This window comes from Triturus cristatus, chromosome 7 (genome assembly GCF_964204655.1).
Source record: "Triturus cristatus chromosome 7, aTriCri1.1, whole genome shotgun sequence".
Lineage (NCBI taxonomy): Eukaryota > Metazoa > Chordata > Amphibia > Caudata > Salamandridae > Triturus > Triturus cristatus.
In genome coordinates, this window is record NC_140590.1 from 980,340,636 (window position 1) to 980,358,027 (window position 17,392).

A 17,392-nucleotide genomic window follows, 5' to 3' on the forward strand; every position below is an offset into this window, starting at 1 on the left:
GAAAGGCACACCGGAGTGGATGCCTGCTTGTGCCACAGGGGGGGTAGACATACTGCTAATACGGTAGCACTGTAGTCAGTCCCGGCTTGTGCCCCAGGAGCACTGTAAAGTGCATGCTACATAACGTCAATGCCGAATACACGCACAGTGCTGCAAACGGGAGTGCGGGTGGACGGGAAGGCACGAACAACGGGAGCGGGGCAGGAGGGAAGGCATGGACAGCAGGAGGGGGGCACAGGAAGAAATAGTGCTCATGCAACACGAAGTAAAGGGGCCAGTAGCCATGGAAGGATACAAATGACGACATGAGCGTCATAAGGAGGGACTAACAGCCTATAAACCAATCAGAAGGCAGCATTTAGAAAGGACAAACACAAGCCAATGAAAAAGTGAGCGTGGGCATGGCTTCTCCCCCCCCTACTCTACTACCACAGATCAACCCCAGAGCAGCGCCTGCACGCTGGCCCAGGGCTCGACCTAATAAGACCGAAATGAAGTAATAGTATCATGAAACGTATCACATAATTTGCCTTTTCTTACTGCATAAGAATCAATCGTTATTCAATCTTTTTTCACTGCTCTTTAAGTCAAGCCACTTAATTTTTCATTAGGAACATCTTATTGGATAGGTACTAAGAACTATTTTCTTGTCAATGTAAGGATTTAGAATTGTTTTTCCTTTCTGAAAATATGTACAGTTTGTGGAGTGTACAAAAGGGAATGCACCTTTTTATTTTTTAAAGATCACTCTTTTATATGCCATCTTCCCCATTTCCTCCTGCCTTTTCAAGAGATGGCTCGCATAGAAGGTCTAAGAAAAGACCTAGACAGGAAAACAGGCGACTGCACCCAGTCAACACAGATATCCAGTTTCAAGCAGGTCTTTACAACTTTCTGCAGTTTGTGTTAGCAAGATACACAAGAATTTGCAATGCAATAGGTCTAACATTAGTGAAACTTTTGAGCTATTAGCATTGCAAATGCTGATGTTTATTTTAATTGATTAGAAAATATACCAGCAGTAGCATAAGTACTAGAAGATTCCATTACAAAAAATGATGTTTTCCGCATTTGAAAATATTTGAAACGGGCTAGAACAAACGTGCCTACATGAAAACAGTTGCTGTGAAAAAGATTTCAGTCAATTTTGTATTTGTGTGTAGTATATTTTGTACCCTTTTTGGTAATAGAATCTTTTATGTAAATTTAGATTCCAAAAGTAAACAACCGGTTTACATTTTTGCTGTTTCTCTTCATTTGCTGTAGATAAATCCGCATTGAGTTAATATAAATAACTTTGTTAATTCACTTGTCACCAGCCTAACTAGGGCTTCATAAATTTATTTTGAGTTTAAAAGTTTGTTTAAAAAAATACCTTGTAGGCACTTTTACCAATTACTGATTTCAATTTACCCAAGGGTCTATTGGGTTGCCCAATTTTTTTTCTAGTACTAGTGAGTAGAGTGGCATGAAGTGCACTAGAATAGAGGGGTGTTAAGTGCATTTGTGTAGAGTGCAGTGGTGAAGAGTAAAGTGATGCAGAGTGGTGCACTGAGTTGTGTGGGGTGTAGTGGCATAGATCGCAGGGGCGTGGCATGCAGTCGCACAGTGGCGTAGAGTTCAGTGTAGCAGAGTAGACTACAGAGGCATAGAGTGAAGTGGCATAACGTGCAGTGTCAATCGAGTGCAGTGGTGAACAGTAGATTAGCGCCAAGTGGGGTGGCGTGGTGCGGGGTAGCGCAGGGTGAATTAGTGTAGAGTACTGTTGCGTAGAGTGGTACAGAGTAAAGTAGTGCAATAGTGTAGCGTGCAGTGGCATAAAGAGTTGTGGAGTACTGTAGAGTTGTAGAGTACTGTACACCACTCAGTGCCGGGATGCAGAGTAGATTGGCACAGGGTGCAGTGGCTTAGAGTGTATTAGCTGTAAGTGGAGTGGTGTAGGGTAGATTGTTTCAGAGTAAAGTGCAGTGGTGGAAATTGGCTCAGAGTAGATTGGCAGAGAGTGCAGTGGCTAAGACTGCAGTGGTGAATACAAGGGTGGAGGGTATCGGTACAGAGTACAGTGGTGTAGAGTACAGAAGTGTCGAATTAAGTGGAGTGCGGCAGAGTAGAGTGCAGGGGCACAGTGAGGAGCGGTGCAGAGTAGAGTGCAGTAGCGTGGACTGGTGCAGAGTGAGTGAGGTAAAGTGGAGTATGCTTGGTTTGTAGCACATTGCCATTACAGACAACACATTCAATTGAAGAGACTATTACATTTGCCCAGACGTACAGTTTTAATTATGCAGAGATCAAAAAGATACTGTGTGGAAATGTCACAATTTAGTAAAGCGATTTGTTTTGATCACATTAAAATATGTGATTCTACTACACTTCAGAATTACCCAAAAATATGCTTCATATGGGCTTTTCATTTTCTGAAATATATGCACAGTTCACTTAGACATTTAAATGTTATTTGGTGCTAGAAAAAAAATATATATAAAATAGTACAGTACACCCCGAGTAGCCAGCATGAATACATCTTCTTAGTTTGAAGTCAGAGGGGGGGGTGGGGGAGTAAACACCAAGCTCCCTGTAAGACGTAGCCTGAACGTTGACCTCGGTCTTTGAAGGCACAGCAAATGTCACAAGACAAGAAATGTATTTAAAAGCCAGTTTACGGAAATTCAGTACTGGTGAAAAAATACAATAAATAAGGTTTGGGGAGGAGACTAACTCAAGATAAACTGCCAAAAACAAATAAAGCTAGCAAATAGAAAGCAAGCTAATGTGAGTTACACACCACAAAGCCAATGCCAAGCAATGGGCTGAATGCATTCCCACGGACATTTTTCAAATGTCCCCTAGGTATTGTTAGCATATCAGGCAGCTACGCTATCTGATAGGCTTTGACCTATATAAAACATCTACAGACCATCATGATTCCAGCCCATGATGGCCACAGAACAGCAAGACTTGCAGATCAGAATGACAAATGTGCTTTTCCAATGCTCAGACAGCACAGAGACACTAGAAATGATGCTGGACCTAATGTATGCGAGGAAGCAGGGTTGGCAGCTGTCTGATGTACCTCCTCAGCATGAGCAATGAGATACTAGAGTGTAGTTAAGTATTCTGTACAAGGTCTATGTAAAGAAGCATGCAGTCGTGTTGGGTGTATTTCTACCCATTTGTGTGACAGGTTGCACTGCTACAAAATACACTAGAGTGTGTTGAATGAACCATTCAATGCAGCCTGTGTTATATTAGTTATTTGGGTTCGCAAGTGTGTACTGTGGATGACGTTACAGAAGCATGGTAAAAGCATTTACACCACATTAAAGTCAAAAGGTTTCACATTTTCGGCTTGCCTCAAAAGACAGGGTACAAGGACCAGAGGCGAGGGAACCCAAAAGCTTACAACCCAGGAACTGGGCCTCATCAAGCCATCCAAGAGTAGCTTTCCCAAGGTTCTCCACGTGAAACATCCTACATCCATGATCATAAAGGCACAGAAGACACAGGGTAGACAGATCTGCAGTATCCTTGATGGGTAGTAAGTAGATGAGCTTGCAAAACTGTTGGTGAATTACTTCGCAAAAGTGAGGGAAAACTGATTTCTGAAGCAATGGAGAGTGGAAGGGAGGAACAACAGACAAAAATCAATTTATATATTTTTTTTAAAGCCAGGGAGGATGAGGAAGCAACAGAGATGGTGGTGGGTGGGGGAATAGAGGTGGTAGCGGGAGCAACAGAGCCCATTGTGAAATAAAAGCAGCAAACCATGGAGACAGCAAGTAGGGGGGGAGGAGGGAATGACCAGGAGCTTTCAGGGAGGGGATATGCGGGAGTAAGCATTAGATGAGGGCGGGATCTTGAAAACACATGCACTCATGAGGGGAGCACTTGAAGAAAAAAGCAGTTTCCCAATTGAGAGTAGTGGAAGGGCACACCAGCCAATCAAATGAAGGTGTAGAGGAAATGCTCCAGGAGAAGGCTAAACAAGATCAAAATCAATAAATAAGAAGGCTGCAAATGAGAGTGACAAAGCCAACAGTAAGCAATGGAAAGGTTCTAAACTCACTGCTATTTTCGGTAAGGCCCAACCAATCATCTTTCGCAAACCAGACAGCTAAACGCCATCTGGCAGGCAAAACCTACAACATATAACAAACCCAGCACAACGTATATTTCTTTCTTAGAGAATTATTCTATAATTGTACTACATTATTAGGCACCAAAATTACAAAATACTCTTAACTATACTGCATGTATAAAAATATTACCTTTTAGCAATTTTAGAAATATGTATTTTCTTTACATTATTGAATTGTTCTTTCAACACAAGCCCCACACTTACTACTCTCACATCCCAATCAAACCTTATACATTACTTAAAAATCAAGAACAGTGGTAATAAAAAAAAAAAAAAAAAAAGGAAAACTGCCTTACCGCCGCTGTCTAAACATCCAGCAACATTTGTTGGGACTGACTCCAGTCCAAGACGCCAGGTCGGGATTTCCTCATGGGGCACAGAAGCGTTAGGATGTTGGCTTGTGGGACCGGCAGTGTGGTGCTTGGGTCATTGGTGCTACTGGGAGGAGCGTGAGCGCCACCCACATGGGGAGGAGGAAGTTACCTAAGGCACCCAAACTTCTGCTATGCCCACGTGCGACTTTCGCCTATTGCAGCAAAGCAGGCACCATTTAAGGTTGGACACTGACAGCACTGTTTGTTGGGGGAAGGCATCTGAAGGAATTACTCTGAAATGCATTATGCCATTCCAATAAATATGCCGGTTTCAGCAAGCCACTGTGTGTGCCTGGACCTTCCTTTGTTGTGGGCCTCGTTTGAGAGATAGATATGATGCTCGCCACTGGGTAGTTCTAGTTAGGACCACTATCATAGGAAAAGCATTTTTAGGTTTGCTATTAACTTTAGTGCCTTTTGACATCTTCACAAAACTTATTTACAAAAAATGGTCTTCCACCTGAGCTCCTTTTTGGGATGTTTTGGGGTGATCCATCAAGCAGAGAAACAAGCATTTGCAATGCAATAGGTCCCGCATTTGTGAGAGTTTCAGCTATTGGCATTGTAAATGATAATGCTTTTTATTTGTGTATTGAAAACCAGCAAGCGGTGTGTAAACACGTACTTTTTACTTATAGTTGTTGCTTACAAGAAGTACGTTTGGCAGTAACTGCACATCTTTTACTGCCAGCCTTGTTTCTTGTAAGCAAGGAGTATAAGTACAAAGTGCGCTTTACACCGGGATTTTAGGTGGGCGAAAAAAACTGTAGGTCTCTCAAAGAGGCGTGGCCGATGTAATTAAGGACGTTGCTTAAAACACGCAAGTTCAAGTCTGCGCTTAGCATAGTTTGCCACTCTACTAGTATTTTGCTGCTTCTGTCATTGCCTGCAGATATATACTACAACAAGTAACGTTAGAGCTACAACAAGCCAGGACTATTAGCTTTGTCAATGCGTGTTAGTTGCATGACATAAATAAGCAACAACTATGGCTTTGTTGTACATAACATTGAAAATGCTGCAAGTTGTGATATGGTTAGACTGTGAAAGCAACATAAGGTGTATTTATGAAGTTACATCAGTGGCAGTGAAGGGTGTTAGTGCAGCAGAATTATTTTTACGATGACTGAGGGCAAAAATGGAGAGCTGGATAGTGACCTGTCTCGGCACCTGCTTTCCAGTTGGTCTTCCTCCATGAGGAGGTCAGCATACCGACAAAGGAAAAGACCCAATGATCATGCGGTTACGTTACACTGAGGCGGAGAATCAACATACTGCCCATCGCCTGTGTACGTATATGAGGGTTTTTTACAACAATGGCCTCCCACTTTAACTAAGACCCTGGTTACACAGGACAAGTGGTCCATTCTCCCCCAACTCTTATTTTTAACCAGCTGAATCCTCAGGGACCCTGGGGCTCCCACTTCCTGCAGCCCTCAACTTACTGTTTGGGGGGTGGCACGCACCAAGAAGACAGACAGTACCCATGGGATGGAGCCTCCGGCACCTGATGAGGCGTTGGGAGGGGGACCTCGAGGCCCCTTCTGCTTCTGAATGTAATTCGGCCTCGGGGTGGATTCCCCACACCAATTAAGGCTTAGGGAGGGGGCAGAACCCCCTTCCCATACCATATGTTTTGTGCGCTCAGGGCCTCTTGAGCCTCTGAGAAAGGGGTCACGGGCCACCCTCCTCATTACGAATATTTTTGGACCCTGGGGGTTTATTAAAAAAATAAAGGCTCCGGGGTTCACAGTTGCTTGTGGAGGGGGGTGTGCACCTCCTCTCTTTAAAAAAAATAAAAAGGTCGAGGAGATGTGGTCCCTGGGGCCAAACGCTGTGCGCGGCAGTAGAGGGGGAATTTACGTAAATTCATAAAATATTACTTTGCGGCAACAAAAAATAACAAAAAAAAAAAAAAGAGAAATTTGCTGAAAACCCCCAAAAGGTTAAAGTAACGTTATAGTAGGGTGAAAGTTTCAGCGACAAAGTCAAATTTTAACCAAAAAAAAACAAAGGAAGAACTGAAATTCACCAGTTATAGTTCTCAAGTAACTATAACTTGCACCCAAAGGGGAACTATAACTTACACTCTAGCCAATACATTACTCATGACATCTTCTATGACTTCATTGATAAGGTAACTGCAACATTTGCAATGAAATTATTGATGAGAAACCTGTGCATGGCGGGGGCCGAGCTACAGAAACCTTAGGACACCAGTTATGAGTTACTTGAGATAACTTTAACAGGTTGGTTTTTTTTTTTTAAGTTTGAAATGTTACATTGACACTGAAGTTTTCACCCAACTATAAACATTACTTTACCTTTTAGTTTATTTCAGTGAATATATAATTTTCCCTTTTAGGAATTGGTTAATCTTGGTCCCCGTTTCTATTTCATCAAGCTTATGATTTATCAAGAACTATGAGATGTTTTTACGTCATTCGATGTGGTAAAGGGTGTTCAATGTCTTAATGCGTGGCTTTTTTCTGCTTTTCCCATAGACATACAATGGTCTCCTTACAGGTATGAACGAGATGCTTGGTAGGATATGACGAATTGTGAGCACATATGGATCAAGCACTGCATAAGTGCTTGTTCGGAGTACGGTATGTGGGAAATGGTCCTAAAGGCCTACAGTCTCTTTCTTTATATCACACACAGTGGGGATACTTGGTGTTCATTTGGGTATAATCAAGTTGTAAATAATCTGCATTGGCTGAATATCCAAAGTCTTTGTTGCAGCAGATGTATTAAGGTTTTTAACTTTAGTCGGTCCGGAGGTAGGTGTAATCCATGAAATGTGCGTCAACTGTTCTTTGCTGTATGGTCCACTGGCATGACCAAATGAGGAACAATAGGATTTTTTGAATGCCTGGTTTCTGAGTTTCATAAAATGTATGATATGTGATTTATTGTACAAGTGCGTAGTGCGTGTGTGGAACCATAGTTGAAAGGAACAAAAAGACAGCTGAATAATGTTAACAAAATGCATATTTCTAAAATGAATTGTTAGAAGGTATATTTATCAATAAGAATTCAAGACAACAGTTGTAGAAACACGACTATTCCAACAACGGGCTCTCAAAATATTTACTGCGCAAAACAGTATCAAGATTACAAAGATAAACTAGAAACACTGGTCAGGTGTGTTCTACATAAAACAAAATCCATGGTTTCCATCTACAGGCCACAAAAGTGGGCAGGTTCAAGGAATTTGAATAGATAAGCAAAACTACAAACGTTTGCGCCATTACACAATGTGAGGAGTTTGTATATTAACAGCCCTTAAAACAGGTCTCTCTATAAAGTTGTATAACAGGTATAATAGTGTTGCATTCCTATAGCACTAGCCTATCTCTGGTTGTGTTCTCAAAGCTCTTTCTGGTGGATCGTGTAAGTGGGTATTACTAATTAAAGGGATTCCTGCCAGGCATGAGGTAGTGTGCTGCAGTCTTGAGCAACAAATTTAGCATCATCATATGCTGAGAACGGAATCTGGAAGCACGAGGAATAGTTTAGATGGTAGCACATACAAACAAGTAAAACCTGCAGTTCATCACTGAACTGCAAGCAGCCAAATCTTATTGCCGTTCTCAGAGTCAAGAAAACAGTCAACGATCTCCTTCCTTTTCGAAACATGACTGGACACAGGTAACTTCTAAAAAATGGGAGGGGGGGGGGGCAGGAAGATGGAGAGTCTACTCTAAAGCAAAAACAAACAAAAATAAAAGACCTGTCTGTGTAGGCACTGTTTAACCCCAGTCCTATAGCGAAAAACAATCCACCCCGCAGTGACAATAAGCCAACCCCTAGAAGTGCTGTTAAGTCACCGGTAATAGAAATATGGAGTCCACTCATGAAGGACCAAGGCCCAAACCATAGTGGTTTGTTAAACCATCAGAAGAAACTAGATGGGATCTGCTCAGAAGAGTTTGCAAGCCCAATGCCAGACTGTGCAGTTAAGCCACCAGTAACATAAATGTGTAACAATTAAATTGTTAATGGTAAGCCTAAAAGGGGAACATATTTCAGCCGGTAAACTAAAGCACACAGAATTCTATGGTCCACCAAAATCAAATGATACAATGTAGTAAAATGAAACGGAGCTTGAAGTTGCCTATTTTTTAAATCAAATGCAAAAACCACAGTTGATGGACAGAACGCAGAACAATGTCATACATTCACCCCAGTACAGAGATCTGGGCCTAAATCCATTGTTTTTTTACTCACCATGCCATTCCAGTTTGAACCCAGCCATATGCAAATCAGTCTTGACCCTGTGCCTCATGGGAACAGTCCAGCTCGAAAAGCCAAGCCAGGTCCTCCCTGGACTGGAACCAAGCATCCTGGGACCGGTTTCAAGGTTTCACCCCTCTTCAGTCAGGATAGCTTGATTCCAGTGGCATGGAGAGCACGGGACTCATGCATGTGGCTGGGTCCAAACTGGAATGACATGGGGAGCGAAAAAACGATGGATTTAGGCCCAGATCTCTGTACTGGGGTGAATGTATGACATTGTTCTGCATTCTGTCCAACCACCGTTCTTTACTTTTTAAATCAAGTCATTACAATATGAACGTCAAACATCGTATCTGCTGGGGACCAACATGTATATTCATGTTCAAACTCAAGTTCCTGTTCCTCACACAAGAACAGCAGAGCAGCATTCAATAGACAAGAACAACTTCACCATAAATCGAAGCAGAACAAATATATAAACGGCAGGCAAGATTTTGTTATATACAGAGCGGGTACATTCTCATCTCCTGTGCACCTAGAATTCACAACAAATTCAATCTATGCATTCCCCACTAAGACGATGCCAACCTTAACAGGTGAGAAAAAATACAGGGGGAGTGAATAGTAATTTTCAGTTTGGCACAATGGAAAGTCATCTGATTTGTGAAACGAGCATTTAAGAGATTTATATAGCGCAACCCGAAGGTACTGGAGTGCTTTACATGAGCACCAGTTACTTTACATAAGTACACTTTTTTGGGGGGTACGCATGGGGAGATTAACCCCTTCGATGCTCATGACTGAATGGTTCCGTCATGAGCATCGGTGCCCCTGTGCTCATGACGGAACCATTCCGTCATGAGGCCAGGGGCACGAAATCCCTCTGCCGCAGACACCAGAGGGATTTCTATTATTCCCCTGTATCCTTGGGAGCTGGGGAAGAGCTGCCCCACCTCCCAAGGCCCCCTCCCTGGTTTCTGTGCAATCATGATCAGCGCGCACCTCACACTGTCTTCATAGCACAAAAACCGAAACTGAAATGAGCCTAAAATTAGGCTCATTTCAGTTTCACTTTCTATGTGCTCAGGGGGCTATCTCAGCCCCCCGGGCACGTAGAAAGACGGGAGAGGTATCATTGGAAAGGGGAGAATCTCCCCTCTCTAATGGTACCCCTCCCCAGTGGATCCCTGCTTGGGGATCGCTCTAGGAGGGCGATCCCCCAAGCAAGCAGGGATCCACCCACTAGACACCAGGGAGGGGAGGGGGGGGGGGGGGGGGGGGGAGCAGCCCCTTGGGCATGGGCTTTTGCTCGCCCCAAGCCCACTAGACACCAGAGATATTTACTTTTGCCCACATAATTTATTAGGGTGGGGGCTGCCCATAAAGGGCATGTTCATGCCCCCACCCCGCAAAATGTACAGCCTTTCTGCCCCGGGCAGTAGCCCCTAAGCTGCCCCCCCCCCCGGGGGCAGAAAGCCCACTATACGCCAGGGATTTTTTATTCTAATTTGTGGTGGGAGCTGCCCAATATGGGCATGCCCATGCCCCCCACCCTATTTAAAATTTGCCGAAAAAAACTCCCTGGCGTCTAGTGGACTTTCTGCTTCCCATAGGGGGGAGATGGGGACATTAGCCCCCAATCTGCCCCTCAAGGGGGGGGGGGGGGGGGGGGGGCAAAAGGCCCACTAGACGCCAGGGATTGTTTTGGGGCAAATTTGAATTAGGTTGGGGGTTGCCCAAAACTGGCAAGCCCATGCCCCCACCCCCTTCCTGCAAAAATTACAGCCTTTCTGCCCCCCCCTGGGGTACAGATGGGGCAGTAGCCCCCAATCTGCCCCTCCGCGCGGCAAAAAGCCCACTAGACGCCAGGGATTTTTTTAGGCAAACTTTAATTAGGGTGGGGGCATTGGAATGCCTGTTTTGGGCAGCCCCCACCCCAATTAAAATTTGCCCAAAAAACTCCCTGGCGTCTAGTGGACTTTGTGCCACCCATGGGGGTGGGGGGGGGGGGGGGGGGGAGGGGAGATAGGGGCAGTAGCCCTCAATCTGCCCCCCCTGCTGGGGGGGGGGGGGGCAAAAAGCCCACTAGACGCCAACGATTCCGCTGGCTTTTTTTATGCGTGGGGGTGGGGGCTGCCCAGAATGGGCATACCAATGCCAGCCCCCCCAAAAAAACATAGCCACAGTGTTTCTGCCCCCCCTTGGGGGCATATCGGGGCACCCCCCCCCCCCGGGTGGCAGAAAGCCGACTAGGCACAGAGTTGTTTTTAGCAATATGCCTACCTGTGGATTTTGGACCCTAGCGCAGCCGGCACATAGGGAAACCTACCAAACCCACACATTTCTGAAAACCAGACACCCGGGGTAGTCCAGCGAGGTATGGCTTGCGTGGGTCCCCTAACCTTTTCCTACCCACAATTCCCTGCAAACCTCAAATTTAGCTGAAAAATTCACCTTTTTCGCAAATTTCTGTGTGGGAAAGTTCTGTAATCTGGGTAGATCCACAAGTTTCCTCCCACGCGGCGTCCCCCCAGGTCTCCCGCTAAAAATGATACCTCACTCGCGTGGGAAGGTCAAGTACCCGAAACAGGCAAGGGCCCAAAACCTATTGATGTGATATCAAAATTATCACAAAACAACCTGGTTTTGCAAGGGGGTGGGGGGGGGGGGTGGGGGGGTCACCTGGGTGTTTGTCCCCGGGCTCTGCGGACGTCTTGGAAAATTACCAAACCCAAACATTTATGGAAACTAGACACCCGGGGGGTCCAGCGAGGTATGGCTTGCGTGGGTCCCCCATCATTCTCCTACCCAGAATCCCCTGGAAACCTCAAATTTTGCCTAAAAATTCACGTTTTTCGCAAATTTCTGTGTGGGAAAGTTCTGTAATCTGGGTAGATCCACAAGTTTCCTCCCACGCGGCGTCCCCCCAGTTCTCCCGCCAAAAATGGTACCTCACTTGCGGGTTCTTGACCCAACCACGCAACAGGCAAGGGCCAAAAACATAGTGAGGCGACATCAACATTGCCTATCAAAAAATGTTTTGGGTCCTTGCCTGTCGTGGGCACTTGGGCCTCCCACACAAGTGAGGCACTATTTTTAATCGGAAGACCTGGGGGAACGCTGGGTGGTGGGAAATTTGTGTGAGCCCGGTGATGCCACAACTTTCCCATACAATAATGTGTGAAAAAAGTGATTTTTTTCAGCTAAAATTGAGGTTTGCAGGGGATTCTGGGTAAGGAAACATTGGGGGATCCAAGCAAGCTATACCTCCCTGGAAGCCACTGGTGTCTAGTTTTCAGAAATGTGTGGGTTTGGTAGGTTTCCCTAGGTGCCGGCAGAGCTAGGGTTCACAAAGTACAGCTAGGCACTTTGCCAAAAAAGGCTCATTTTTTACTGCGAAATTGAGGTGTGACCACATGGCGTTTTGCACCGTTTCCTGTCACGGGCACTAGGCCAACCCACCCAAGTGAGGTACCTTTTTTCTCGTAAGACTTTGGGGAACGTGGGGTGGGTGAAAATTTGCGGATCCACACAGATTCCAGAACTTTCCACAATAGAAATGTGGGGAAAATGTTTTTTTTACAATTTAGGTTTGCAAGGGATTCTGGGTAACAGAACCTGGTGGGAGGCAACTAAGTCACCCCATCCTTGATTCCCCTGGGTGTCTATTTTTCGAAAATGTATAGGTTTGCTAGGTTTCCCTAGGTGCCGGCAGAGCTAGTGTTCAAAAACTACAGCTAGACACTTCGCCAAAAAAGGGTACATTTTCATTGTGAAAATGTGGTGTGTTCACGTCGGGTTTTGAGCCATGTCCTGTCGTGGGCACTATGCCTACCCACACAACTGAGATACCATTTTTATCGGGAGACTTAGGGTAATTCAGATTTGTAAAGCAACTTATTACCTATTGATTTTTGATGCATTTCTGCCTTCCAAATGAAAGACAATGTGTAAAAAAAAAAAAAAAAAAAAAAAAGGTCTTTAATTCTCATGCTAGTATGAGTATTCCCAATTCCGAAAATGTGCAAATATGTACTGTTTCTAAACTTTATAATTTGTTCCCATTTCAGAAATACATAGGTGTCTTTCATACCGATTTTTCCATGTATACATTTTCCCACAATAATTGCTATATACTCGGAACATAAAAAACCATTGAAAATTGCTGCTCAGTTTTTGACTCTGGGTTCGTAGGGTTATTGGTGAACCTCCAAGTCCTATATATATCCCCACAACCAGGAAGGTCCAGCGGATGTAACGGTATAATGCTTTCAAAGAGCTGTCATAATTAGAAGAAGTTACAGGTAAAAACGTTGACACAAAAGGCTGTTTTTCTCAACTAATTTTCAATTTTTCCTATATTTAACTGTTAGTTTCTATAAAGAAATCTCGATGGATCTACACAAATGACCCCTGGCTGAATTCAGAATTGTGTCTACTTTTCTAAAATGTATAGCTTTCCAGGATCCATTATTGCTGTCACACCCATTTCTACCATTAACTGGAAGGAGGTTGAAAGCACGCAAAAATAGGCTATGTCCCAGAAAAATGCCAAAACTGTAAAAAATGTTGGTTTTCTGATAAAAGTCTGTCATTCCCTGAAAGCTGGGGAAATTGTGATTTCAGCCCCACAAACCCCTTTTTTGATACCATTTGCAGAGAAAAACCCAGACGCTTTCATTTGCAGCCCGTTTTTTCCCCATTTTTCACAAAAAACACATTTTTGGCTAATTTCTGGGACCCCTCCAGGGAAATCCACAAATCTTGGGTACCTTTAGAATCCCCATGATGTTGGAAGAAAAGGACGCAAATTTGGCGTTGATACCTTATGTGGTCAAAAAGTTACAGGGGCCTAAGCGCGAAGTACCCCAAATAGCCAAAAAAAAGGCTTAGCACGGGGGGGGGGGGGGGGGGTTCGGGAGGCCTAGCAGCGAAGGGGTTAAGTGATTTACCCTGAAACAGAGGATGTGGAGTCAGCCCCCGAGGCTCGAACCTTGGTTTCCCAGCTCCAAAGTCGGCAGTCTAGCTGCGAGACCACATCCTCTCCCAAATTTATGCCACCAAGCATTTTAATATGAGCATCTCACTCGCACTCTGTTTTATGAGGCTGAAACCTTAGCAAAAATGTAAAAGCTATTCACTGGAATTTTGGAAGTACAAATCTTTTAGGAAAGGAATGGCTGCATATGAAGGTAATTCTCGAAAAGGTTATCAAAAGTGTATAAAGTGCCTTGCTAAAGTAGAATGACAACATAGGACGGCAACTACACACTTCTGACTCATTGTTTTGTATTTTTAATTTTTTTTTTAACTGAGCATTGTTCCCACTCATCAGCTATGTGCATATCATCATACTAATAATTTTCTGAGTTCTAGTTATGTGCTGAGCTCTCAGCTGGGAATGGTAATTAATGAACTATTGGTCCTGGCACTAATGGATATATCTCATGCATGTTAAGTTGAAAGTCTTTTTACCCATATTTCACACAGTGAATCCCTCTAATTTATGACACTCGCTTTTTCGGTCCTAATCTTTTCCTGGATAGCCCTTTCTCTTACTCCTTTGCTCTTGCCCTTCTCGTTACTTCCTGCCTTTCTCCTCCGTGTAAGTTTTTATTGTGTTTTTGTTTTTATCTAGTTTTCCTATCAAGCTTTTAGAAACTCCCCATTTACATGGTCCTATATGTGCAATCCTTCTATTTAATTTCTTTCTTAAGCCATCCAGTTATTTTATTCCATCGAGGCCATTTTCTCCTCAATCAACGAAATATACAGATTCCTGGCATTCACCGCAACTTTTCAAACATAATGCTTGCCATTCCAACTCTACCACTCCTCCTTGTACCCCATCGGTACGTTTGTGGTAATCCCCTGTTTCTTTAACATTTTCTCACTCCTCTTGTCATTATCTGTGCAAAAAAACACTCTTACCAAGGCACTTGTAAGTAACTGAACGAACTTAATACACAGCCCTTAAGGGGCATGGGTTTAGGGCGTGGTCTATTTTGCCTCCACACAAACTAATTTGAATGTGGGTTTAACCAGTATTTAATAAAAAGGTAACTCGCATATTTCAAAGGTGGGACATTTTAGTTATCTATAAATTGTTTAAGAGCACAGTATTGATCGTGTAAAAAAAAAAAAACACACATTTCAATCGAAAGAGACCAGACTGGCTTCTTTCCATTACTTTTCTCCTCTCCTGTGTGTCCACCAAATGCTTTTATATAATGTTAAGAAAATTGCCCTTTTGGCAAAAACAAAGTCCTTTAGAGAGTTCAAGTTCTGTCAAGCACTGCGGATACCTTTACAAACAGATAAAATATGATCATCAGCAATTAAGTTATCTAATTCCAGTTCAAAAAGACACCCTCTGTATGCTGCAACCAAGTTCTTGGTCTTAAAATCAAGTGTAGGAATAGAACCAATATTTTGGTGCTTCAGTACCATATTCATCCTTAATGAAAAGATAGGAAACTGGGGAGTAGATATATTCTTGTCATCTTAGGGGCATTATTAACTTCCTATGCATCCTGCTGTCATTGCAACACTTTGGTACCTGCTCGAATATCACAGAAAGCATGAGTAGTCTACCAAACAGGTAACACTCTGGAATATTAATTAACGACAGTGAATATTTGGGTACTTGCCAAAATATTCACTTATGGAGAATATCACCGACATTGCTAATTTTCACCACCGTTTTCCTCTTACACTGCAATTGTCCAAAATCGACAAGTGCTACCGCTGGATACTTAAAATAAATTAGTATGCTTCTGTTTCAAATAATAAACTCTGTCTAATAGACAATTAACAAATCTTGGCAAATACAAGCCCAACTCAAAAGCCATTCAACACACACTTATAAACTTCAGTTCACATGGTTACATAATAGCCATTCATTGAATAAATATGCTACAGATTGACATTTCTTCTGGCTATAGTTAAAGACGTGCATGTCCGTCTGTTTAACACCTCGCTAAGTGAACTGCACTGTTTAAATGCAACGTGTTTTAGAAAAGCACTTTAAAACGCAACAGTACGTTCAGTTTGAATCATCTCTAATGGAATGGTTGTCTTGTTTACTGCAAGTTTCTTCAGCTTGAATAATGGTTGGAGGTTACCACATTTATTTACTACAGTAGTTATACTGGAGGTATCGGAGTGTGCAACGAAGCATCGAAGAAATGCGGGCCTGAATCCGACAGACTATCGAATGAAGTTACAATGCATGGCTATGCAGGTTATTACAATATGGTGACCACTGAACATCAGTATTTAATGTTCCATTTACCTAACAACGAGGACGGGACACTTGAACATCTAAAGGGAAGTCCTGTCCTAGCATTGAGGAGGCAGTTGTTGCCGAGCAGCCCCGAGCTGAAGGAGAAACATTCCAAAACAGCAGCGCCATCTTAAGAGCAGTTACCAAAGCAGGGGGAGGGGCGCACCGCCGCCCTTGACGGTTTCCATGGCCCTCCTTACAGCGGCCCGGCGAATTGCTACGTGTAGTCACGGTTATGCAAATAGCGCAATTGTAACCGATATTTAGGTGAGACAAATTCGAAGTATTTACTGGAGCATATTTATTTGGCACAACAGTATGCATCAAACTCCACGTTCTATTATCGCAGAGCAAGAAATTCAGTGGTATCACTAACAATAAATTCCGACTCGGATATTATCAGGTGCAATAACTTAAACATCAATTACCGGATCATTGTAATGAGGACCACATGCAGGGTAACCTAAAGGAATATGATAGATGGAAGGATTCACGTGTCAGGCTATGAACCAAGCCCAGAAATCGGTGTATAGGGGAGATTTAGGCAAGAGGAGTACGAACTTGAGGATGAGCGTACATCGAGAATGGAAAAAAAACGCAGCGAAACCGAGACGGCAGTGAAAAGGGTGGAGGAGCCACGATTCGCCTAAAATTAAGGGGAGACTGCCTCTGACCGCCCCTTCACTCCACAGGCAACATTCAGTTCACTCCTCGTCTTACCCTTCCACTCTCACTTTAGATCCGAATCAAAGGGATTGCAGTCCCTTAACCTATCTGCCACCTGCTTACTCTCATAAGCAAACGACAGCCCAATAGCATCTAAGACGGACACCCAAGCCCGGGACAAACTACAGTTGCTTTTATAAAATCTCCATTTGACAAGTGTCATCCTCATTCAAATGCATTAGACCAGTTTCATGTCGTTATGTTGACGCTTCCGTTCACGTCTAGTGGATTTTAATCAGTCAAAAGAAAGAGTATTTTCAGGTCAATGGGCCAAAGCAATTTACAGCATCGACTGTTGAGTCAGGAGCCAACGACACTAAGGGGCCCGCCAGTTTGTGGGCTCAGGAAATGTTACCTACATCGTTAAGGTACGCGATGAATGTGACATGGTGATGTGCGATTGTCTCCAGTGTCAGGCGGAGGTGAACGACTGTTTGGGACAAAAAGGACAACTGGTTTAAGATGTATATATGAATAAACGTACATGACCACCTTCATTCAACACAAATCGAGTTCTCAAGCCTATTGGTGTCACCTGTCCAGAAGGCCCTCGAAAAAGCACTCGATAAGCTGGTGCAAACAACCTTTCCCATTCTACCCTATTCTCGCAGTGGGTTTCCTCACCTACTT

At 43.6% G+C, this 17,392-nt stretch overlaps 1 protein-coding gene across 1 annotated transcript in view; it reads right to left on the reverse strand.

Moving 5' to 3' along the window:
- The window catches only part of LOC146810948 (serine/threonine-protein phosphatase 2A catalytic subunit alpha isoform-like), a 195,967-nt gene that overhangs the window by 178,206 nt on the left and 369 nt on the right, over nt 1-17,392 (reverse strand). The gene's annotated exons all lie outside the window — the stretch shown is intronic.